General features: G+C 45.0%; 1 protein-coding gene across 2 annotated transcripts in view; it reads right to left on the bottom strand.

Annotated features, from left to right (window-relative positions):
* The window catches only part of DISP1 (dispatched RND transporter family member 1), a 101,373-nt gene extending 76,952 nt beyond the window's left edge, over nt 1-24,421 (bottom strand). The window contains exon 1 of one of the 2 annotated variants that reach the window (XM_068153536.1): nt 24,327-24,421. The gene's annotated coding sequence lies outside the window, so the exon portion shown is untranslated. Of the gene's footprint in view, nt 1-24,273; nt 24,290-24,326 lie in introns of those variants that run through there. The other variant, XM_068153533.1, reaches the window with a different exon arrangement.
* Between the last annotated feature and the right edge of the window lie 561 nt (nt 24,422-24,982).

Below are 24,982 nucleotides of genomic sequence, written 5' to 3'. Positions count from 1 at the left end.
CTCTGAAAGGAAAGTCCTTGTCAGTGTCACAGCCTCTTTCTCTAAGTCCTTGCCTTTATTCTTACCTGCCGGCATCAAGAAACCTATTCTCAATCACAGAATTTCCAGCTAACCTACACCCTGAATCTCCCTAGTAAAACAACTCTTGTCATTCTGACTATAACACTTTCCCAGAAAGTCAGAAGAAAATGTATCAAAAAGGCACTGAACTTAAAGAAATCATTTACCTTGCAAAGAAAAGGGGTGCATCATACTAACACTTATATGGAGAACAACTGCACAGGGAATTGCTTCAGTCCAACCATCAACCTAAGACCACTATGGCCATTAAACCATGCCCCAGGTGCACAGGCCCACACATTTCCTGAACACCTCTAGGGATGGTGACTGCACCACCTCCCTTGGGCAGCCTGTGCCAACACCTGACCACTTTTTTTCAGTAAAGAAAATTTTCCTAACATCCAACCTAAACCTCCCTGGCACAGTTTCAGGCCAGAATAAGGGAATTTCTGTCCTTGTATTCTTAAAGGGTTAGGAAGTCTCTCACACTCACAAGACTTGAATGTTATATTCCCACCTTTTATTGTTTCCCCCTCAGCTGCCTGCATTCTATACATTTCCATAAGGCACTGGCATTTTTTGCCACCCCTCAGGTCCTGTGAGCAAAATGCAGCTGAAACCACCAAGCATTTGGCACCTGGAAATCAGAAAGCAGGAGACAGACAGCGAAGTCTTATTACAGCCAGATGTTGCTCTTCCTGGAGCTCCACACTCAGGAGCCTCTTTAAAAAGAATATTGTTCCCAGTTGCAGCCTAACAGTGGAGAGAAATAAACAGAAGTTGTCTGCTCATGACAGGAGAGCATTCAATAAAAGTCTCAATTTGGCACCTTGATATCTTTGAGATCAGTCAGCCTTTAGGAGTCACGAGCAGTGACTACAGCAAGATTTACTGCACTGCAAAGTTTTATGGTTGCTAAGAACATTTAGCTGCTTATACTATTAATGCTATTGGAAGAGAGATAAAAATCTAATATTTGAGATGTTAAACTCTTCATGTCTCTGGCTCAAACCATAATGAGTCATTTCACCCTCTCTAAGGTGACATGATTCCTTACAGTAAGATTCCAGCCCTGGTGCTCTTCAGCTCCTGAATTAAGCTGCTTCTATTGGCAACGGTAATGGAAAACCATTGTCCCCCATACTCCCTCGTACTAAGTTGCATTTGTCCCTGGTTGGCAAGCCAAGCTGACCCAAAAGTGAACCTGATGCATGCCAGAGCTGATGTAAAAACAAGGCTATCACAGTGACTTAGCTGCAGAGTGCAACTTCACTCCCAGAACAAGACAACCTCAACTGCTTGCTGAAACATTTGTCTTCCTGCTGTCCTGGGAAACCTCATTTGAAAAGAGCAAGACTCTCTTCATTTCATCTAAAGGGAGCCTGACTAGGTCCTTAACTATTTTAAGAGCTAAACTCATCCAAAGCTCTCTAGATGAGCTCTTTCTTAAACTAGAAAGTCAAGGCTACCCTGGCAAAGAGATTGTCCCAACTACCCACCCACAGCACTTTCTGTTTTGTCAAGCTTTTGGCAGTGGTTGGCATCAGACATCATGCAGTAAAGAGCCACATGAGGAATCAAATTCGGCACAGCCATTTCTGGATTCTTTAAACATCCCTGTGGAGAACAGATCTTATTCTCTCTTGCTGCTTCTCCTCCAGACATCCCATTTACTTGCTTCACTCTTCAGAAGCTTGCTTTCTCTCCAGTTTTCTGGGAGTTTGGGGTTTTTTGATGCACTCTCTCCTCCTGCTTCTTCTGCTCCTCCAAGCTTGCAAGAGCATCATTCTTCCTACACATTCCCAACTGCCTGGCAGGCCTTGTTCAAATAAGGACTTAACTTCTTTCATCCTGCCCAATAATATTAATGCTCTCTCATTTCTATGCAAACTACCAGAACATTAAAACCAGGCTGAGAATAAATTGGGACAAAGGGTTACTGGACAGCTCTCTTCTTTCACTAATAAGTCCTTTCATGCCCTAGGCAAGATGTGATGGTGTTTTTTTCCATGTTAGGACCAGCACCAAATTAATATGTTTGTTCAGTATCAAAATTGTGGTGCTATCAAACAGTAATCTCTCAACTAAATATTCTCAAGAAAATAAGTTCTACAATTAATATTTATTTTTATCTATAATGAGGATTAGAAGGGTGGGGGGGAAATTCTAAAAGCCTGACTGAAGCAATTCCAAGGCACACTATCTGGCACTTCGTGATCACAAAATGCAGTTATCTTTACACTGAATTATGACAAGCTATGCAGTCATAGTATCATAGTATCAGTCAGGGTTGGAAGGGACCACAAGGATCATCTAGTTCCAACCCCCCTGCCATGGCCAGGGACACCCCACACTAGATCAGCCTGGCCAGAGCCTCGTCCAGCCTGGGCTTAAACACCTCCAGGGATGGGGCCTCGACCACCTCCCTGGACAACCCATTCCAGGGTTTCACTACTCCCATGGTGAAGAACTTCCTCCTCATCTCCTTCAAGTTCTCATGTGTTGAGTAACACAACAAGCCCTACCAAAAGTGTTCAGCTCAGATAAGGCATCCTCAGTTTAACCATAGAACGGTTTGGGTTGCAAGGGACCTTAAAGATCACGTAGTTCCACTACACCAGCTTGCTCAAGGCCTCACCCAACCTGACCTTGAACACTTTCAGGAAGGAGGCATCCACAACTTCCCTGGGCAACCAGTTCCAGTGTCTCTCCACCCTCACTGTAAAGAATTTCTTCCTAATATCCAGCCTAAATCTGCCCTCTTCCATCTTAAAGCCATTCCCCTTCGCTTGTAGCCTATCGCTACAAGTCCTTGTAAAAAGGCCTTCCCCAGCTTTCTGGTAGGCCCCTTGTCATCACAGGAGACAGTAAAAATCTTTATGAGGATCTTGTGGTCAGATAACAATTACATGGCCTAGCAAAAAGAAATCAAATACATACAAGTATAGTATTGGATTTCTACTTTGTAGCTAGAAGTCCCAAAGTAACCATATGTGGCCTATTAACTTGTTTTCTTCAATCCCCACATCCATACTTTCACAGACCATGAAGGTGTGACTATGTTGTGCTCACACACATGCAGGTGTAGGAAAGCAGAAAGTATCTATGGAAGGTTTCAGGACAAGGAAGAACAGGCCACTGATACTGGAAGGATGGCTTGATGATGAAGAGCTGACCGTGGTAAACAACCTGACGTGCCAGACAGAAGGACACTTGCCTCCATGCTGGAGAAGATCAACCTGATATGGGATGAAGATAACAATGGACAGCTGCATATCAAAGGAGAAAACTCAATTAGCAGCAGTGGTGCAAGAATATCAGGGAATTGCTTACCCTGCTCGATTTTTCCTATCTAAGCTGCTTGTTCTGTACCAATAAACAATTCCTGCTTCACCAACAAGGGAGTCTGTGCATGCTTTCCTGAAGTGCAGGTGCTGAGAAACACGTCCTTCCTTGAATTCAGCAAGGGCATTCCAACTGGGAAACCACACAAGAAACATCCCTGAGACAGAATATGGGAGGGAAGGAAAGGCTCCTCCTAGAGGAGCAGAAATTCTGCATCACTCCACATTTGTAAACACCTTTGATTCAGGGATTCAAACAAAAAAAAGGGGGCCTACAGGAAGGCTGGGGAAGGACTTCTCAGGATCTCAGGTAGTGATAGGACTAGGGGGAATGGAATGAAGCTGGAGGTGGGGAGATTCAGGCTGGATGTGAGGAGGAGGTTCTTCACCATGAGAGTGGTGAGACCCTGGAATGGCTTGTCCAGGGAGGTGGTCGAGGCCCTGTCCCTGGGGGTGTTTAAGAGCAGGCTGGATGAGGCTCTGGCCAGGCTGATCTAGTGTGGGGTGTCCCTGCCCATGGCAGGGGGGTTGGAACTAGATGATCCTTGTGGTCCCTTCCAACCCTGACTGAAACAATGAAAACTTCCATGACATGCATGGAACATGGTCTCTTAGCACACAGGAACGCTTCACGACTATGGATAAATGTTATGTTGTGAAATGCTTTATTTCTGTTCAGAACTTACTGAAGTTATAGAATCCTTCCAAAGCCAGTGAAAAAGGTGTACTGACTGTATATGAGGTACTGCAAATTGAAACAACAGAACAGGCACACAACAACACAAGTAAATTATCATTGTGTCTTTTCATAGAATCAACAAGGTTGGAAAAGACCTCAAAGATCATCAAGTCCAACCTGTCACCACAGACCTCATGACTACTAAACCATGGCACCAAGTGCTCCATCCAATCCCTTCTTGAACACCTCCAGGGATGGGGACTCCACCACCTCCCTGGGCAGCACATTCCAATGGCTAACAACTCTATGAAGAACTTTCTCCTCACCTGGAGCCTCAACTTCCCCTGGTGCAGCTTGAGACTGTGTCCTCTTGTTATAGTTGCCTGGGAGAAGAGACCAACCCCCTCCTGGCTACAACCTTCCTTCAGGTAGTTGTAGACAGCAACAAGGTCTTCCCTGAGCTAAACATGCCCAGCTCCCTCAGCCTTTGCAACTATTAAGTTCAGCTTGGCTATGCACATTCTACCTAAGAACATGATTCCTAAAAGGTGAAGATACTGAATCAAGTATAAACACATCAATTGGAAAATCAGGATAAAGCTATCAAAAGCTCTCCAGAACTCTGGGTACTCTCAGATCACTGTTTCTTGTTTATGACAGATGGATTTCTGTAGGAACACTTTCATTCAATCAATCATAGCTAAAAATCACTTCACTGAGGTTATACTGTGCAGATGAATCTCTCAAAATCCATACCTGTTCAGACAGATAATTCACCCATTCCATCAGAGCAGTTTGGTGGCATTTTTTTTTTGCCAGAAGTGCTAGTTTAGCCTAACTCAAATCACTACCCATTTCTGGTATCCTAAATGAAGTAACCTGGTTGTCTTCCAATTGCCACTTAACCTCAACTAAGGAAAAAAAACCAATAAACAAACACACCAAAAACATTACCTTACTGACACTGAGTGCCCAGGCTAAGCAGCAACCACAGGAAGAATCCCATTTGGACAGAGTGAAGCCCTGGATATCCTGCCCCTAGCTTCTCAGGTGACCCCTGATGACCCAGAACACTTCAACTTCAGCAGCTTTTTCATGACACATTGCAACTGCAGCACGGTACAGAAAAAGCAGTCCCCAGCTTATAGCACTTTCAACACCTGCAGCTCTTCCCACCACTATAAAGCCATGAATTAGTATTTTGTCAAAAGCCAAAGTCCACACACTAATTCCTGTGAGATTTTTACTGTCATCCCCTCCCAAGACCAATTCAAAGTATTTTGCAAACAAGATCTTGTAAGCAATGTTTAAGTCCTTCCCCTTGGCAGCAGGACACCATTTTATGCAAGGTTAAGGTACTGCAAACCCATCTAAAAAGCACACTGATTCCTCAGGTAGTTGGACACCATTGGAAGCAGGATAGCATTTTGCGCAAGCTTAAGGTACTGCAAACCCACCTAAAAAGCACACTGATTCCTCAGGTAGTTGGATACCATTTTGTGCAAGTAAGGTACTGCAAACCCATCTAAAAAGCACACTGATTCCTCAGGTAGTTGGACACCATTGGAAGCAGGATAGCATTTTGTGCAAGCTTAAGCTACTACAAACCCACCTAAAAAGCACACTGATTCCTCAGGTAGTTGGATACTATTTTGTACAAGTAAGGTACTGCAAACCCATCTAAAAAGCACACTGATTCCTCAGGTAGTTGGATACCATTGGAAGCAGAATACCATTTTGTGCAAGTAAGGCACTGCAAACCCACCTAAAAAGCACACTGATTCCTCAGGTAGTTGGATACCATTTTGTGCAAGTTTAAGGTACTACAAACCTACCTAAAAAACACACTGATTCCTCAAGTAGTTGGATACCACTGGCAGCACAATAGCATTTTGTGCAAGCTTAAGGTACTACAAACCCACCTAAAAAGCACACTGATTCCTCAGGTAGTTGGATACATTTTGCGCAAGCTTAAGGTACTACAAACCCACCTAAAAAGCACAGATTCCTGGGGTAGTTGACTCTTCATTAACTGAAGTATTAAAGCTCTAAACTGTACCTTTTCTCAAGTAACTGCAGCAGCTCTTGAACAAAGCAGCAAACTGTAGGACAGGATGAATATTCTCACTGTCTCCTTCTGGCAAGTAATTTCATTTCATCAGTGCCAGTTTCGCTGGAACTACCTTCCACTGCTTCGACCCTCACAAAGTTTCCCTGTTTTGTAACACCCTGGAAACCCCAACTTCTTGCTTTGAAACAGCTTTTAAGAGCTGGCCTCTGGCCAACTTGCAACTGATACTACAGTTTAAATACCTTCCCGGCAAAGTTGCACAAACTTCAAAATACTCTGGGATCAGTCATTAAAGTGTTTTTGTTTCGGTTACGACACTAATGAAAACCAAATGTCTGAATTTATTTTAGCTAGCTTAATGGTCTAGGGACTTAGCTGAAGAGAAAAGGTCTGGATCAACCCTCATTTACCCAACTGAGTAGATGAGCAGCACAACACTGTGCAGAGATAGGGATAATACTTTAAAGAAGATTTAATTATAAGAGTGTTTCGGCCACAGATTTAATTAAGGAGGCCAAATTAATTGCCTCAATTGGATTGTTCTTCTCTGAAGTCTTCAATTACAGCACACCCAAACCCGTGCACTTTTAGCTGCAGTTTTACAGGGTTCACTTTGCCAACTGATTTAAGACCCCCAAACTAATGCTAAACTACAGGAGAACCTATTGCAAACTGGATGGTTTTACTGTCAAAATTAAGGTACTCAGGAGCAGATCCTGCCTTAAGTTTAAGCCTTCCCAAAGTGTCTGCTTGGAAAAGATTTCACTGTGTTATGCAAGCACATGTCTCAGTAAATACACATGCCACATTCAGTGAACATAAGAATATTCTGGGTGGGAACAGTAGAATACTAAATGAAATGCTCCACACAAAGCTGTCTTTCAGCTAAGAGCCATGACATTCTGCTGCTGGTTTAATCCATTCACTCTAAAATTAAGCCAGTAAATTCTATGCTGGTTTTGCACAGGCTTAGCAATCTCAAATTTCAGCAACATTTTACCCCTAAATCATTTTAGAGTACTTTGTACATATTCCTCAGCAGTAAGGAGTATCAAAGTTCTGCTAAAACAAAATCAACATAGGGCTTATGCAAGTATCTGCATTGTCAATGACAACATTGTTGGCCACCATCTCTATCTCAAGATATTTAGAGCATGCACCACCTGTTTCCAACTAGCATTCAAACTGTTCAACTGCACAATTAATGACAGCTGCTAAAGAGTCTAAAATATCAGGAGAAAGAACTGAAAAGTTTAACAGCAGCTATGTAGGGTTGAGGCAAGCCAGAGGCTTTTGCTAAATATGAGTCATTTTAATACACAAAATACTCTAACAACACGTGTTTGCACTTCACAGCATGCTCTTCAAAACCACTGTCACTCAAAAAACAACAGTTTCTGTCCACAAGAACAGCAATACCTGTGTTAAACAATGGCTCTTAGGAGAAAAGGGCAAGCTACCTGCTTGGTTTGGGCTGGAAGGGACCCAAAAGATCATCTAGTTCCAACACACACACACCTGCTGTGGGCACAGACACTTACTAGACCAGCTTGCTCAAGGCCCCATCCAACCTGGCCCTGAACACCTCCAGGGAGGGGGCATCCACAACCTCCCTGGGCAGCATATTCCAGTGTTTCACCACCCTCACTGTAAAGAATTTCTTCCTAATATCCAGTCCAAATCTCCTCTCTTGCAGCTTAAAGCCATTTCCCCTTATCCTGTCACTACAACCCCTTGTAAAAACTCCCTCCCTAGTTTTCTTTCAGGCCCCCCTCAAGTACTAGAAGGCTATTGTAAGGTCTCCCTTGACACTCTGCATCTGAGGCATTTTCTCACTGTGTATTAAGGGTTAATCTGAAAACATTTAATAGTGATTGCTCCATGAATATTCAGGATCTTGATGGCTGGTAGCATCAGCTTTGGAAACAGAGCTGTTGGGTCAGGCCAAAAGGATTGATGGAAAATGAGGTAATCCAGCAGATGTATATAGCACATAGGATTTTCCTCCCGTCACTAGCCCAAGTGGCTTCTCTGCCTATGGCACAATTTCCAAGTGTGGAAAACAGACACATGGGATGATTAGAGAAGAAGAAAGGAAAAAAGAGTCACTTTTACCTAGAAATCTACCTGGAAAGTAAGCTTGAATTGCCTTAAAAGAAGGTCCTGCATCTGGGTCGAGGCAATCCCAGGCACAAATACAGGCTGGGCAGTGACTGGCTGGAAAGCAGCCCTGAGGAGAGAGACTTGGGGGTGCTGGTGGACAAAAAGCTCAACATGAGCTCTCAATGTGCACTTGCAGCCTGCAAAGCCAATCAGATCCTGGGCTGCATCAGGAGAAGTGTGGCTAGCAGGTCGAGGGAGGTGATCCTCCCCCTCTACTCAGCCCTGGTGAGACACCACCTGGAGTACTGTGTCCAGTTCTGGAGCCCCTATTACAAGAGGGATGTGGAGGTGCTGGAACGTGTCCAGAGAAGGGCCACAAGGATGATCAGAGGGCTGGAGCACCTCTCCTATGAGAACAGACTGAAGGAGTTGGGGCTGTTCAGTCTGGAGAAGAGAAGGCTCCGAGGTGACCTAATTGTGGCCTTCCAGTATCTGAAGGGGGCCTACAGGAAGGCTGGGGAGGGATCTCAGGTAGTGATAGGACTAGGGGGAATGGAATGAAGCTGGAGGTGGGGAGATTTGGGCTAGATGTAAGGAGGAGGTTCTTCCCCATGAGAGTGGTGAAACCCTGGAATGGGTTGTCCAGGGAGGTGGTCGAAGCCCCATCCCTGGAGGTGTTTAAGCCCAGGCTGGATGAGGCTCTGGCCAGGCTGATCTAGTGTGGGGTGTCCCTGCCCATGGCAGGGGGGTTGGAACTAGGTGATCCTTGTGGTCCCTTCCAACCCTGACTGATACTATGATACTATGAATAACAACCCAGGAGTATTTGGTTCCTGGCAATAACCAGTGGAGGGACAGTTTGTTATTAAGACAAGACTTAATATAATGCAATAAGCATAGACTGCAAAAGGCACTCATGGCCAGGCACTATCGCTTCATACCATCCTGCTGAACTTGCACCTTTGTGGTTTATGGCCTACATCAGAGCCAGCAAGTGGAACCACACTGTATCAGGCCTCAAAACCTGAAGCTAGACATCTCAGCAATTCCAGTGGCAACTCTGTTTTATTTAACCATAGATGCTTGATACCAGCCTCTTCAAATCCACATCTGCTTTCTTACCAAAGAACTTTTGTCAAAGGCAACTAGACCACAGCTTGCCTTGCTGTTCTGTAAGTTTCCCACCTTAAGGCAAACTCATGATTGGATTGGCTGCAAAGAAGGACCCAACTAAACTGCTCCTCCAAACAGGTGTGGGAAGTACAGAACATGAGTTTTGGACTCTGAATGGAAAACAGAGATGTTCAAAGGCAGTGCCTGCTAAGTAGTATTTATCTTGCCTGAATCACTCAGGAGATTTTGCACTACATCTATACAAGCAATGAAAGAGCTCTTCTCTTAAAACAGTTTATAACACATCTATCTCTGTACCTATCACTTCACAAAGACAGCTCTCTGGCTATTGCTGGCTACCAAACCCATAGCCCATCTTATTACCTCCATTTGGACGCTCAGCTCAGGTGTACAGCAATAAAATTAGCACTATGAGTGTCTTTCATGTATACAAAAGACACTCTTCAGTAGAGAAGGTTTGTGGACACGTAAGGTGCAGGACTACCACTTTTTATGAAGATATCTTTAATAGACTCTACACAAGACATTTAAAGCAAGGTTAACAATAGAGCTGGTAGAGGAAGTGATTGGTACACAAAGCTGTGCTACCTGGACAGAGTATCTTCAGATACAAATCTGCCTCTGATTGTGAAGTGGAAGGGGACAAAGACATTGTGGAGTTCCACAATTAAGTTTCTTTCAGCATGGGCAAAAGCCACAGTTTCACCAAGAAAACTGCTACTAATTATTTTCTTCTACCCCATTAAAAGTGGTTATCTATCTGTTAGGGAGCTGCTTCTTCCTTAGGTGTTTGTCTTCCTTACTCATTTTTCATTTCCCACACAAGAATGTTCACCTTCTCACTCTTTCCCACCACGGTGCCATCTGACCTCCAGCTTCTCTTTAGGCTTATTTGATGAACAAAAGCCCCAACCCAAACCATGTGTCCTGTAGGATTTGTTCACCTTGTCCTTAAAACCTGCAGAGAATGAGACATGAGCTGTACTTAACCTACTTGTATCTTTACTGTGACAAAGATAAGGCTCGTTTTCTTCAGCTTTCAAATGTTTGCCCATGCCTCTTCCAGCATGACCTGGGAAAGAAGGAAGTTAATATCTGACTTCTGTTTTGGTTGTGTACTTTTTCTAGTTGTTAAGTTAACAGCAGTCTGGTGTGCTGTGCAGGTAGTTTGCATGGGCCCAAAAGTCAGAAGTCCATACTTATGAATCAAGACTCGAGAGGTTGCCTAAACACATTCATCTTTGTGATCCTTACCGTGGAAGAAGAGAAAAGTAAATTAGTAGTTAAGAAGCAATGAAGCAGATGGTTTAGAAGGCAGAGAACTGAACAGAAACACATTTCAAATGTTGCATTTATGTAAGTGGCCTCTCCTGGGCATTTGATCTATGTCCAGGAGTTTTACAGTTTAATTTCATTATTATGCCAGCCACAAGTCACCATCTCCTTCTCCCAGATAATGGGAAGTCTATTACCTTTACTTGCTTCACCAAGATACAAGTCTTGCAGTGGCAATGCTGCATTCCTCTGTTTCTGGGCACTGCAATAATGCACTAGCTATTGAAATGCTGAAGGACAGGACTGTGGGGCACACACCACCAGCAGGCACACAAAACCACAGAGGAAAGAGCCCTGAACAGCTGAAAAGCTAGCACAAAGAAGAGGCATACACATGAACACCTCTGCATTAACACCTTCCAGAGCGATCTTAATCCATTTCCAAAGCAGGCAGTAGAATTTAGATGCACTGGCCAGAGTTAACTCCAAAGGAGAACAGCATCATTCGGATGCAGAACACTCAATCCAAAGTAGCTAGCGTGAACCTTCTCTACCTCATTCCTCCGTCAACAAACATTAAGAACCTAACATATCCATGGCAACTTGTGCTGTGGAAACCAGAATTCAACATAACCTTTTTTTGAAAGACGGTGCCAGTTCTTTCACAAAGAATTCACTGAAGAAACTATAAATGCTGTAGGGTGACACTGTAATAATAAATGTAAATGTAAACGTCAGCGGAGGCCTAGCTTCAAACCCACACCTGCACAAAGAAGCCTGCAGGGATTTCAGGCTGATGCTACCAGTTGTAAAGGAAAGGTATTTCATTGCCCTGAAGACCCCACACACCCTCTCAGTCTTCAACACTGTGGGTGTGCAGAACCAGAATGACATCATCCCTGCACGGGCCCCAGTCTCCTAAGGAACTTAAATCAAGAAACCCCCAAAAGAAATGCATAGGATGACTGTGTTGCTGTAATAAAACACAGATCAAGGGCATACTGATGCAGCCCCCCCACACTTAGAAAAGCTAGGTAGTAAACAGAACTGGAATGCAATTAAAATTTAAGCTTTGCAAGTTTTCTGTGCCTTATCAGTCACAAATGGAGCCAAAAAGCTATGCTATGCATCACCTTGAGGACTGTGTCCAGTTCTGGGCCCCTCAGTTTAAGACAGACATCGAGACACTTGAACGTGTCCAGAGAATGGCAACAAGGCTGGGGAGAGGCCTTGAGCACAGCCCTGTGAGGAGAGGCTGAGGGAGCTGGGATTGTTTAGCCTGGAGAAGAGGAGGCTCAGGGGAGACCTCATTGCTCTCTACAACTACCTGAAGGGAGGTTGTAGCCAGGAAGGGGTTGGTCTCTTCTCCCAGGCAACCAGCACCAGAACAAGAGGACACAGTCTCATGCTGCACCAGGGGAAGTTTAGGCTCAAGGTGAGGAGAAAGTTCTTCACTGAGAGAGTCATTTGCCATTGGAATGTGCTGCCCAGGGAGGTGGTGGAGTCACCATCCGTGGAGGTGTTCAAGAGGGACTGGATGTGGCACTTGGTGCCATGGTTTAGTCATGAGGTCTGTGGTGACAGATTGGACTCGATCTTTGAGGTCTCTTCCAACCTTGGTGATACTGAAGCCTTTGAGAAAGGAGCCATCTTCAGTAGCAGTGGGAAAGAGGAGAAAAATATATTTTATAAAAGGCAACAGGAAGAAAATAAGAGGCTGCATTTTCCATATACAAAGACTAGGGAAAATACCACAGTGAATTCTACTGTGACAGGCATTTTTGATATACCAGAAGTTTAAACAGTTGTTCTACAACCTGAAGGTCCCATAGCAGTTGTAGTGAAACACACCCTAATAATCATGAATGAAAACCATGCTAATTTTTCATGCAAAGAGCTACATGTCCTAGAGTTTTCAGCTCTGTAGCTACAGATAAAAAATGAATCCTTACAGCACTATATCCTGTGTGTAGGAAAAAAAGAAGGGGGAGCCAGGAATTAAACATGCCCTTCAGCAGATCATAATTCAACATTGTGTCTAAGATTAAGATGCTGACAGTTGTCTCCCAGGCCCAAATTCCTCCTACCAGACTCTTCTTCATGCATCTTAATTGCTAGGTTTAGGAAAAGAGAGCATGCAAGATAAAGGCTGGTATCTGCTAATGACAGAATGCTTGATTTCATATCTTAATTCTCATTTGGAGTAATGAGCAAAGCAGTCTGAATCTCAGAACCTGATCTCAAATTTACCATGGGGTGTGAAGACTCCAGTTTCTCCTTTGTCCCCAAAGCAATTTTACATGAAGATGGGGAAGACAGGAGATTTTGGATGTTTGTAGCCACTGCTACACACTTAGTGTATCAAGTGGAAGATATTTACAGGAATGAAATGGAAGTGAGCCACAAGATATATAAAAGGATTTCCCTCCTCTCCCCAATGCAGTATTACTTCTTTGAAGAGCAGGGAGTGGAAGTGAGGGAGGGCAGATGTACAGTTTTGAGAGCAAGACCCATTAGCACAAATGAGAAAGTTATTAACATGGGCCCAGTGCTATTAACCATTTTGAAACCTTTCTAATTTGTATGCCCCCTGCTTTCTAGAAACCCTTCCAGGATTTTCTAGTACTGTAAAATAATGGTTGGAAAGGAGCTCAATAAATCAGCTAATACTGCCTCCTGACTGGGGGAGAAAAGCATGGTCTAGACATAGTTAATCTGGCAGTGTAAAAATGGAAACACTGCAGCCTTCCCAAGCAATTTGTTCCAGTGGTTCACAATTTTTTTTCCTAGTGTCCATTTACACCATCATTCTTGCAGTTTAAGCACATTACCAGTGGTTCTGTTGTCAGAGTAGCCAGACTGGGAAAAAAACACTCTCTTTTATATCTCACCTGAAGACAGCTCTTCCTTCTCCCCATAGTCTTCTGGTCTTTAAATGAAAGTTTAAGTCTCTGTGATTAAAAGACTTATTTTCAAGACTTTGATCTCCCTCTTCCTCTACACTCTCTCAAGGTACTGTTTTGTTTTTTTCTTGTCTTAGAATGAAGGGCTGGCACACTATTTATGGAACATTATCCTGCTGAGGTACATCTGACTTGGTTGCAACACTCTAGTAAGAACACATTTGCTGCACATAGCAGTCACATCTAGAACTTAAACACCTTGATAGTGTTAATGATGGACAGACTCTCAGGAAGCTAGTCTATACAAGTCTAAATCCACAGGAAGAAGGCAACTCTAAGACAGACAAATTTAAGCAGTGGAACAAACTTGCTGCATCAGTTCATACCAGCCCACCCTTCCTTCTGAGTGTTTCAGCCCAGGTTTTATCACACTAAATAGTAAATCACAGAGGACTACACAGAAGCAGCACACAAGAGATAACCACACCTTATTAAGAACTATCAAAACATTTCCTTTGTTCAAGCTTTTCACTTACTGCATTTCTGTTTTCTACTCTGCCCCAGTCATCCTGCCCAGAGCTGTACTACAACAGGGAAAATGTGTAACACAAATGTGAATATGAGTTTCCAGTGAAGATAAACAAGATCACAGTATCACAAAAACATTCAGGTTGAAAAAGACCCTTGGGATCACCAAGTCCAACCAATAACCCTGCTCTACAAGGTTCACTCCTAAACCATACCCCCAAGCACCACATCCAAACAACCTTTAAACACACCCAGGGTTGGTGACTCAACCACCTCCCTGGGCAGCACATTCCAACGCCTGACCGCTCTCGCTGGGAAACTTTTTTCCTGCTGTCCAGTCTAAACCTACCCAGTCACAGCTTGAGGTGGTTCCCTCTTGTTCTATCCCTAATTAGCTGTGAGAAGAGACCAGCACCAGCCTCTCCACAACATCCTTTGAGGTAGTTGTAGATGGCAAAGAGATCTCCCCTCAGCCTCCTCTTTTGCAAACTAAACAGCCCCAGCGCCTTCAGCTGCTCTTCATAAGATTTATCTCCCACTGAACATTCTCTTAACATGGCTGATAAAAGAGCTGGCACTGAACTTTGAAGAGCAAAGCAGTATAATCATTTTGGGATATCATTCAGACCCACTATTACCAGTTTAGTACATTTTAACTTGGAACCTCTGACAGCAACTAGTGGACCCTTCCCTGAAACTGAGAGGTGGGGTAGACGAGGAGTTCTGTTAACTACCACTTTTGAGGTCCCACAGGAGGAAGCCTCAGTATCTCATAATCCCATTATTACAGCTGAAGTTTGTGGGTTCTACAGATTTAGCAGCCTAACTTCTAAACACAGCAAGGAACTCTGAACCACCTATTTAGATCTTTGGGAGTTAGAGGAAAAGATGTCAATTGAGGGGAACAACAAGAACACCCCACACATTTGGCACAAGCAGAGTAGCATTTGTCCTCTCTGGAGAGTAAAAAACAAATAAATAAGAATTAGAAATTCCTACTTCTTAAAGTCAGTAACTTCTTTATTGTGTATGTTACTTGTAAAGCCATGACAAAGTAGTTAAAAAGCTTTGCAAAGTCAGAGATTGTGGAAAGCTAGGAAAGGGACAAGTGCTCCCCTCCCAATCCACTCACCAGCACACATCAGTGAGCTAAAAATAAATCTATTTAAAGTGAAAATAAAAACCTTTCAGAAGTGTTTTCAAAACCTCTCCATTTCCCCAGAAAGCAAGTGTGGTTTGCAGAACTCAACCCTATCCAAAGCAATAACAAACAGGCAAGTGACCCTCTTGTAGAAAAGGGGGGAGGAGAGGGGGGAATACAAAAATAAGAATAAATAACTAAATCTGCCTGGAGTTTGTGTTGGCCAGGCAAATCAATACACTCAGTCATAACTCAACAGCATGACTTACAAAGCAAGTAATTGTTTCCCCACTAATGCCATCTCTACCACTTGTTAACAGAGAATGAGTTGCCAAAGCACCGAGCTTGCAGCAGATCTTATGCTCGACGGCAGATTAAACCCACAGAAACAGTTTACTGCTGCAACAGTTAAGCAGTTACACACCTCCCCACCCCCAAAATAAAGCAGCCAGTTGAGAGTTCAGCCAGCCATAAATCCACTTTCTTCAGCTGTCTTGACGTATAAACGTTATGATAGCACAGTGATGCATTTACAAACACTACACTTCAAAACCCTTGCTACCCATCCTGCTTTTTCATTTCATAACGTTTCACCCCAGAAAACATCCAATGACCAAGGCACAAAACACTCCTAGGACTGTTCAGGATCTTGGACTTTACTGCCACATTAATGATCTGATTTTGAGTTTCAATAATGATTTTGGGGGTTTAATTCCATTATGTTTTTATTAAGGTATCAGCACGGCACACATTTCACGTGACTTAACTTCAAAGGGTTAAGATTAAGTTACTGAATTCTTGCAATACCTGCTGTAGCTTTTTTTTTTTATGGTATTAAAGAAGCCATCAACAATAAGTGAGAACATATGTTGAAGACTAGGGTAAAGTTTATTCCAAGAGGCAAAAATTCCCTTCAGCTTTATGTAGTTATTTCCAACTACATATTTTAACCTATCGCTTCAAACTGTGTGGCGTAGTACTCTAATTTTCTAAGCCCAAAACATTGTAACTGCAGCAGTAGAATCATTTTGAGAGATCATTCAGACCCACTATTACCAGTTTAGTACATTTTGACTTGGAACCTCTGACAGCAACTAGTGGACCCTTCCCTGAAACTGAGAGTGAGTTCTCAAAATCCCCATCTTCCTTCCTGCCACCCCAAGATACCTCCACATCACCCAGTTTTTTGCCCTGTGACTTCAAGAACAGCTGCCCCACCAGGGTGTTTCAATACTGAATATTTTCACCTCCAGAAATGAATCCTACCAGCATACAAACTGCTTCTTGCAAAAAGAGGGAAGACTCCTAAAAGTCATATTATCTTAGTATCAGTCAGGGTTGGAAGGGACCACAAGGATCATCTAGTTCCAACCCCCCTGCCATGGGCAGGGACACCCCACACTACATCAGCCTGGCCAGAGCCTCATCCAGCCTGGCCTTAAACACCTCCAGGGACGGGGCCTCAACCACCTCCCTGGACAACCCATTCCAGGGCTTCACCACTCTCATGGGGAAGAACCTCCTCCTCACCTCCAGCCTGAATCTCCCCACCTCCAGCTTCATTCCATTCCCCCTAGTCCTATCACTACCTGAGATCCTGAGAAGTCCCTCCCCAGCCTTCCTGTAGGGCCCCTGCAGATACTGGAAGGCCACAATTAGGTCACCTCGGAGCCTTCTCTTCTCCAGACTGAACAGCCCCAACTCCTTCAGTCTGTCCTCACAGGAGAGGTGCTCCAGCCCTCTGATCATCCTCCTGGCCCTTCTCTGGACACCTTCCAGCACCTCCACATCCCTCTTGTAATAGGGGCTCCAGAACTGGATGCAGCACTCCAGGTGGAGGTCTCACCAGGGCTGAGTAGAGGGGGAGGATCACCTCCCTCGACCTGCTAGCCACTTTGAAGCTGACATGAAATCCAGAAGCATCCTCAAGTACCCACCGTGCCCTACAACTCATAGGAAAGGGCAAAAACTCGGAGGACCACAAATGAAGCCTCACAAAAACTCAAGCCAAAACAAATGGCCAAAGCCCTCAGCCTCAGATCCAGCACTATCCTGAAACACAAGTGTAACCTGAGCTGTAGCACTCCACTCACATTCCAGGTAGAATGGATTTCATGTTTACAAAATGTGTCTTCTCCAATCTCACTCCTGGTGCTCCATCCTGTGTACAAATATTTCCATCTCAGACAAGCGCTTCACAGAAGGCAGCTTGAACACCTATCAACGGCAAATGCAACTTTCCCAAGCTAAAACACAGAAAAATAACCTAAATTTCACATGCAATTAAATAAAAGATTGGTTAAAAAGCCTTAAAAAGACATGCATGGAAAGAACCAAGTCAGTTATTTTACATCTAAAATGTTTTTAAAGCATGCTCACTGATCAGGCAGGCACAAGTCACAGGAAAGATGATGCTGCTGTACTCAAAACACTCACACCTGAAACACCCCTCCAAAAAACCACCACTCTCTTCAAACACTTGGGAAAACAGCCAGTGTGAGACTTTCCAAAAGCAAGCCACAAGCAGAGACTTAGCCGTGGCAATAACCCTTACTGCCTTCGAGATTTACTCCTTTGTACAGCTCCAGCAGGCACCTCTTATCACATGCAAGGATGGCAATGGCAGAGAGGAATACCAGGAAGTCTAAAGCAAGGCTGTTTACAATCCTTGACCAACCTTGGTTACACAAAGGCAGAAGATAAAGAATTAACACTCTAGGAGGGGGCCAGAGATTCTTGACAAGCCAGAAATAACAATAACTTCTAAACCTTATGGCTCTGCATAGGAAAGCACAACTGCTGAGTATGCACACTTCCCCCAGGAACCTAAGCCTTGTCAGACGACCGGGCAATATGTCCTGGTGAAGTCAGAGCTATCTCCTCCTCATTTTATCTGCATGCCAAGTTCATCAACAAGGAGAGGCTACACAAAACAGTATGCATCTGTTAACTCTTCCAACCTGGTTTATTCTAAGAGTTACAGCTTAATTCAGTCATTTTTATTAAGTTATGTTGTACTACAGACAGCACAAGGATGGTTTTATCATGCTGTGTTCAGCTGTTCCTACAAAACCCACCAATGCTGCAGGTGAAGAGGAACAGCAGGACCTCTCTTCAGAGACTCAAATGCAGAAAGCTAACGTTATTTCCACTCGTGTTGGCTACACTGATCCACCATCAAGCAAGTTTTCCACCTCTCCCACAGAGGAGAAAAATGTGGGAAGGACTAAGAAGAGAGAGGGCAGAAAGTGTTTCACTTGCAGAGCCTAAGGTGAGCACACTGTGCCCACCACTTCAGGCTCTGCACCACTGAGGACATTCAGTGTGGCATCCTACCATTCCCCTTTTAAGAGGGGCTCCTGTTATTTTAGGCTGCATGCCTTGAGCTGTCTCCATACCACAGGTTCCCCACCTCAACACAAATTTGTTCTCCCAGGGACAGGCTCCACAAGCCTATAGTCTCATTTCCATCCACATACTTTGAGCCCATCTACTACACAGTAACTAGTTCATCTGCTGCCCATCACTCCTCTCAGATGTGTATCTACTAAATTTCTGGTGGCACTTCCCTGCCTATATACCAACCAACAGTTCCTCATTCTCTCTCTCTCCTCAATGCCACCCTCCCAGAGAACTCTCCTCTTTCAGAGTCTATGCTACCCTACATCACCACTTGCAACCTTTTAGCTTCCCATGACCTCTGGCTTCACCCCACTCCACTTTCCAACACCTCTCTCCTTGTTTTTCTTTGTCCCACTCGTCTGGCCTGATTTCTTCCACCTTTAGATCTCTTCCCAGTCCACCATCTGACACAGGTTCCCCTTCCCTTACAACTCTCGGAGACAGATTTACTTCTCTTAATATCACATGCTGGAGAATCTCCTGTGGAGCAATTTAAACTGCTGTTAATAAACAGAGAGTAAAGGTCAGCTTAAAAAGAAATCCACCTTTCACCTTTATAAAATTGCTTCACACACAGCTCGGGGCTTCCCAAGCAAGGAATCCTCTCCGTTATTCTAGCTTTCACCAACGCAGCTGGACTGTGCTCCTTGATGTCCAGAGTATCTCTCCAAACCTCTTGACTTGTTTGATTTAGTAGTCAGACAAAATTCAAAGTTTTTGATTACTGGAAGCCTCAAGAAACAAACAAACAAATCATGATCTCTGAGGTCTTTTCCAACGTGGTTGATTCTGTGATTCCGATGGAAACCTCTGCAGCTGTCCTGGTAAGGTCAAAACACGCAGCAGCAGCATTACTGTAGCACAGCTCCAGAAGAGATCCCCTTGAAAGTCACTGTAACAAGGGTCTCATTTCTACAGCAAAGCTAAGAAGTATTTTGTTGACAACAAAACACTGTTAACAGCAATCTGCATTCAAAGCCACTGTCACACAAGCAGCAGTCACAAGTTACAACCTCACTCAACATATGAGTTAGAGGCTGCAATCCACTCTCACACCAGAATTAAAGCAACCTGTTTTCTTTGGGCAGCAAAACTGATTTAATTAATTTCATTTTTTATTTTTATTTTTTAATAAGAACTTTTCACACCTTCCCATGGTGTTTAATTTTTGCTGCCCTTCACACCAAAGCCCAGCTGACTTTGTAAAACCGGCTGACAGGAAGTCACACTCAACTCAGAAATACCATATGGTCACTGAGCAAGAAAACAGCCATGGCTACCAAAACAAATGAATGCCATTGATCACTTGAAAGAGAGATAGCTGTAAGGCTTGCTAATTAGCCAAGGTGCTTATTGGGTATTTCAAAGTTTGACAGTAATTCTATACTTCTATCAAAGCCAATAAATCAATCATCTCCGTTAAAGGCTTGGAGGGAAAGTAAAGCTTGCTGCTCAAATCTATGGTCAACATATGAGAAACATTACTATGAAAGCCATTTGAAAAGCCTCCTCATGGGAAAGGGTAACATTATGAGTACTAAGTGTTTTCACATGTTCCTTCTACCTTTGTTCTTTTACAGTCTTATTTTTCACCTCTTCCACAGCAAGATGGTTTTTTTTTTTGGAGGCTACTAATCTGAATTCCATCTCTTTCTTCTCCAGGCCCCTTGGGACTTGCTCTCCCCCATCCATGTCTTTTATTCCTGTGACAGTAATTCTCTGTTCAGTCAGAAACAGCTTCACGTGGCATTTTCCAACAGAGTCAGGAATCTGCAATGGTAGCAGATTTGGAAGGGAGCAAGAATAGAAATCATCTGAAGGGAAACACCCTACTTTCTTACAGCTAACTTGTTAAGACTGTCTGCTGGGAACCCAAAAAGAACATGCTCCATCCTCAAGTCATGCCTCTCATGCATGACTGAGCAAAAGGAGCCAACTAAACTGAAGCAAAGGCACCACTCTGTACACAAGAAAGCCCAGCCACCAAGGCAAAGTCACCAATGCAGCCTTATGTATTGTGTTATACCAACTGCAGACAGCCTGAACTGCACTATGATGAATCAAAAGCAGGTTAAAAAGAAAACAATAACGATAATACTAAATAAATAAATATAAACCAGCAAAAAACCCACACAAACCCCCCCCACAACCACCTCCTAGGCTATGCTACCAAAGTCTCAAAGCCTAACTCAAATTCTAGTCTTCTATTCTCTTCCTATTCTCTCTTCTCACCACAGCATCACGTCCCGTTTTCAACATTCCTCTGCTTTTAGTACACATCTAAACCTCCAATCTCAAAACAACCATGTCCTCAAGCCAGGCTATTCTATTACCACAGGACATTACTCACTTCACTATAAAGCAGGAAAGAAATCTCTCTGCAGAATTTGCATTTTCCTTTCTATGTAATGACTCACAAAACACACTGTGCTGCAATCAGGGTGTAGCTCAGCCACTCACTCCTAAACAGAACATGAGTGTGAAAGGCTGTTATGCTTTGTTACTTTCAGCTCAATGTTTAAAGACAAGTCTCTAAAAAGCCCCTAGATGTTTGCCTCAAATTTGCACCACAGCTCACTTGTGCATTCAGCAATCAGCACAGAGGCACCCCACAGCAGCTGCAGTTCCTAGAAGCTGTTGAAAAACTGAAAGCAGCACAAGTCATATTTATTTTACATTCAAAGCTGAGTATATGCAAAATATATATAACTTGTGACTGTTATAAACATCAATAATAATGCCTATAAACATCCACAGTATGTTATGAAGTCAATAATTTAGTGATGACAAGCTTAAGCATTTGCCACAAGAGCCTATAAATGCTGATGCTTTAAATGTTTGTATTTTCCTAGTACACATTTTTCCCCACTCCAAAGATTGTTGCCCCTTTCCTTGGCTGTTTCATACTGGATCTCTTCCCCTTGCATCACTGCAAGCTGTTTGCTTCAGGCTGGTTTCCCTTGACCCAGTTAGGAACTACCATTTTCCTCCCGGTCCCTCTCTGTCACAACTGCTTTCTTGCACCTTTACTCCCCTGCAATTCCACCACTCAACATTTTCCTGTCAGCCCACTGACAATTTGGATGCCTTACCTAACTGTTTGTTACTAGTTTACAGTTTTTCCTAAGCCAGATATTCCATAACAAGTTACTTGCAATACTGATCAGAGTTTTTGTCCATTTCATAGAGCTGTTGAGGGTGGAAGAGACCTTTGAGATGATCCAGCCCAACTGCTTGTCTAGAGCTCACAGTCCCACCACTACTGCTAAGCTACTGTTACTCAACCATATCCCTCAGCACCACATCCACATGTCTTTTAAACACCTCCAGAGATGATGGCTCCACTATCTCCCCTGAGCAACCTGTTCCAATGCTTGATAACCCTTTCTGGGGAGAGATTTTTCCTAATAGCCAACCTGAACCTCCCTTGACACAACCTGAGGATGTTTCCTCTTGTCCTGTCACCTGTTGCATGTGAGACCAACCCCCACCTCTTTCCAACCTCCTGTGAGGTAGCTGTAGAGGATAATGAGGTCTCCCCACTGTCTCCTTGTTTGACTACTAAGCAACACCAGTTCCCTCAGCTGTTCCTCATAAGACTTGTGATCAAGACCCACCACTAGTTTTGTTGCCCTCCTCTGGACCTGTTCCAGCACCTCAATGCCCTTCTTGTAGTGAGGGGTCCAAAACTGAACACAGTATTTGAGGTGTGGCCTTCACCAGTACCAAGTAGAGGAGGATAACACCACCCCTAGTCCTGCCAGCCACACTATTCCTGATCCAAGCCAGGATGTCATTGGCTTTCTGGGCCACCCGAGCACACTGCTGGCTCATAATCAGCCGGCCAAAAGCACATTTAAGTAAGTACAGGAGGGGAATGAAGAGCTGAAGAGGCCTGCCTCTCATTTGGGGCTATACAACATGAATCAGTAACCATTCAGCAAAATCTTATTTTTCAATCTTATCTTGAGGCTGAGAAAACAAAGTGCCCTATTGTCTCTCTCACAGAAGTGTTTTCAGCTAACCTCCTAACATCCTCTCTTCTCCTAGGGGAAAGATGGGAAGAAACCATCAGGTGAGCTGTCTTTGAAACAGAAGCTAACCCATTCTGTAAGCAAGTTACAATGGGAGTTTCAGTGGCTACGGATGCCACAGTAACTGGGTGCTTGCAATGAATCAAACTGAAGGGGCTTGTGTGTGCACTGTCCATAATAGATACACGGTTGTAGAGTTGCAGGTTGGAAGGGACCTCAAGGATCATTTGGTCCAACTTTTGTCACAAAAGCATGGTCTAGATGACCCAGCATTCTGTTCAGCCAAGTATTAAAACTGTCCAATGCTGGGGAATCCACCACTTCCCTGAGAAGATTCCCTGGCAGATTGTTCTTATTGAATCTTGTAAATCTCCTCAGGAGTAACTTGTACTTACTACTGCTCATCTTTTCCACCTGACTGCTAGTAAACCCGGAGTTTCTATCTTCTTTGTAGATACCTTTTTAATACTAGACCACGGTGATAAGGTCTCCTCCCTTAAGCCTTTTCTCAAGGCTGAACAAGCCTAATTCTCTCAGCCTTCCCTCATACGGCAGGCTTCCCGGTGCTTTGATCATCTGTGGGGCCCTTCTCTGGAGGAGCACATAAAGAAGGTAACATACTCCTCTCTGGACAGAACTCTGCCTTCACGGTCTCTCCAATAACTTCAGCTTCTGCCACCACCACTGCAAGCAACGGTGCTGCATGGGCAAATCAGGAGTAACTTCCCAAGACAAAGGGTGCCGTTATACCCTTCGGGAACCACTGCCTTGCCGACCTTACATTACCAGAGGCTTTTTTTTCTCCTCTTAAACAAACTTGCAGCGTATATCTGAACAAAAGACCAAAAAGCACACGAAGGGCTAATCGTATTTCAGACCACAATGAATGAAAGTTAGGTGCCTGCACATCTTTTTTCGTGAAACAAACCCAAACCACAACAAAAACCCACTATACACACACAAAAACAGAATACCACCACCACCCCCCAACAATATTAATTTTTACATCACGTTTTAAAGTGAGGCTCGGAAGACACAAGGGCACACACAGCTAGCTGCCCAGCAGCTGCGAGGGCAACCACGACTGCCTGCACACCTCCGCCCCTACACGAGCTCTCCCGCCGCCGCGGAGGAGGCGCCGGTCCCCCCGCGACCAGGGAAACAGGGGGCTCCAGGGCACTGAGGAGCACTACCCCGGGGAGGAGGGATGCTACCCCCCGCTACTGCGGCCGCCTGAGCCACCATCACCTCCCCCGAGGCGCCAGCTCGACCTACTCCAAAGCGCAGGTGGGAAGGGGGGGGGGGGGGAAAGCCGCCCCCGTACGGAGACGGAGCGGGGGTCCAGCAGACCGCCCGGCAACCCCAGGAGACTTAAAGAGAGGGGAGCCGTCCCGGCGGTAAGTCCGGCGGACAAGAGACAGGAGGGGTGCCGGCCGCCGGCGCCGGGCTGAGGGGCCGAGCCGCCGGGTGCTCACAGGAGCCGGCTGCGGCTAAGGCGGCCGGTACCGCCCTCCCGCCGCGGGGGCCGCACACCTCAGCCGCGGCGGCACAGAGAGACCGCCCCGCAGGGCCCGCCCGCCCCCGGCGAGCTCCTCTCACCTCACGACCGGAGGCGGGCGGGGAAAGCCGCTGGCCCGCCCGGTGGCGCGTACCTGACGGCTGCGGGTAGTAGGGCCCTGGTGGCAGGGCCCCAGAGGTAGCTGCCCGTTGTTGTGGCCCGGCTGGCGACAGGAAACAAGCAGCCCCCGCGGTGGCGGCGTCTCCACCGTGGCGCAGTTACCATGGGACGGACGCCCTCTCCCTCCGGAAGTCACCGCCGGGGGGGGCGGGGAAGGGGGCGGGGAGAGGCGCCATCTTGAATGTGGCACCAAGCGACCGGCCTGGTGTCTGCCTTCCGCCATCTTGAGCGTGGCGCCGACGCAAGGCGGCAAGGGTAAATTCTTGGAGGGCATATTCGAACCCCTGTGCCTCCCCACCAGGCCCCGTCCCCGAGAGCGGGAACTCTAAAGAATTACAGCGTTATACACACAGAGGTAAAAAGAGATCAAAGCAGAAAGTCATACCTGGCCTTGAAACGATTCTCTTCGGCGCAATAAAATTGCGGTAAGGAAAAGAAAGGCACCGTAATGTAGCTCGGGGGAAATCTGTGGCGATTTGTTGTGGTGGTGGTTAGTTGGTTGGTTTGGCTGGTTTGGTTTGTTCTGGAGAAATTCGGAAACAAACCACACTTCCCTCAGCAGCCCCCTTGCCATCTGAGGTCCTTTGGCATCACAGCAAGCCAGGGAAGAGGGCAGAAAGCCCAGCAACG

Source organism: Melanerpes formicivorus, unplaced genomic scaffold, assembly GCF_026170545.1.
Source record: "Melanerpes formicivorus ecotype bairdi unplaced genomic scaffold, bMelFor1.0.p_v2 SCAF_26, whole genome shotgun sequence".
In the NCBI taxonomy this organism is placed as follows: Eukaryota; Metazoa; Chordata; class Aves; order Piciformes; family Picidae; genus Melanerpes; species Melanerpes formicivorus.
This window is presented reverse-complemented; position numbering and strand designations above follow the sequence as displayed.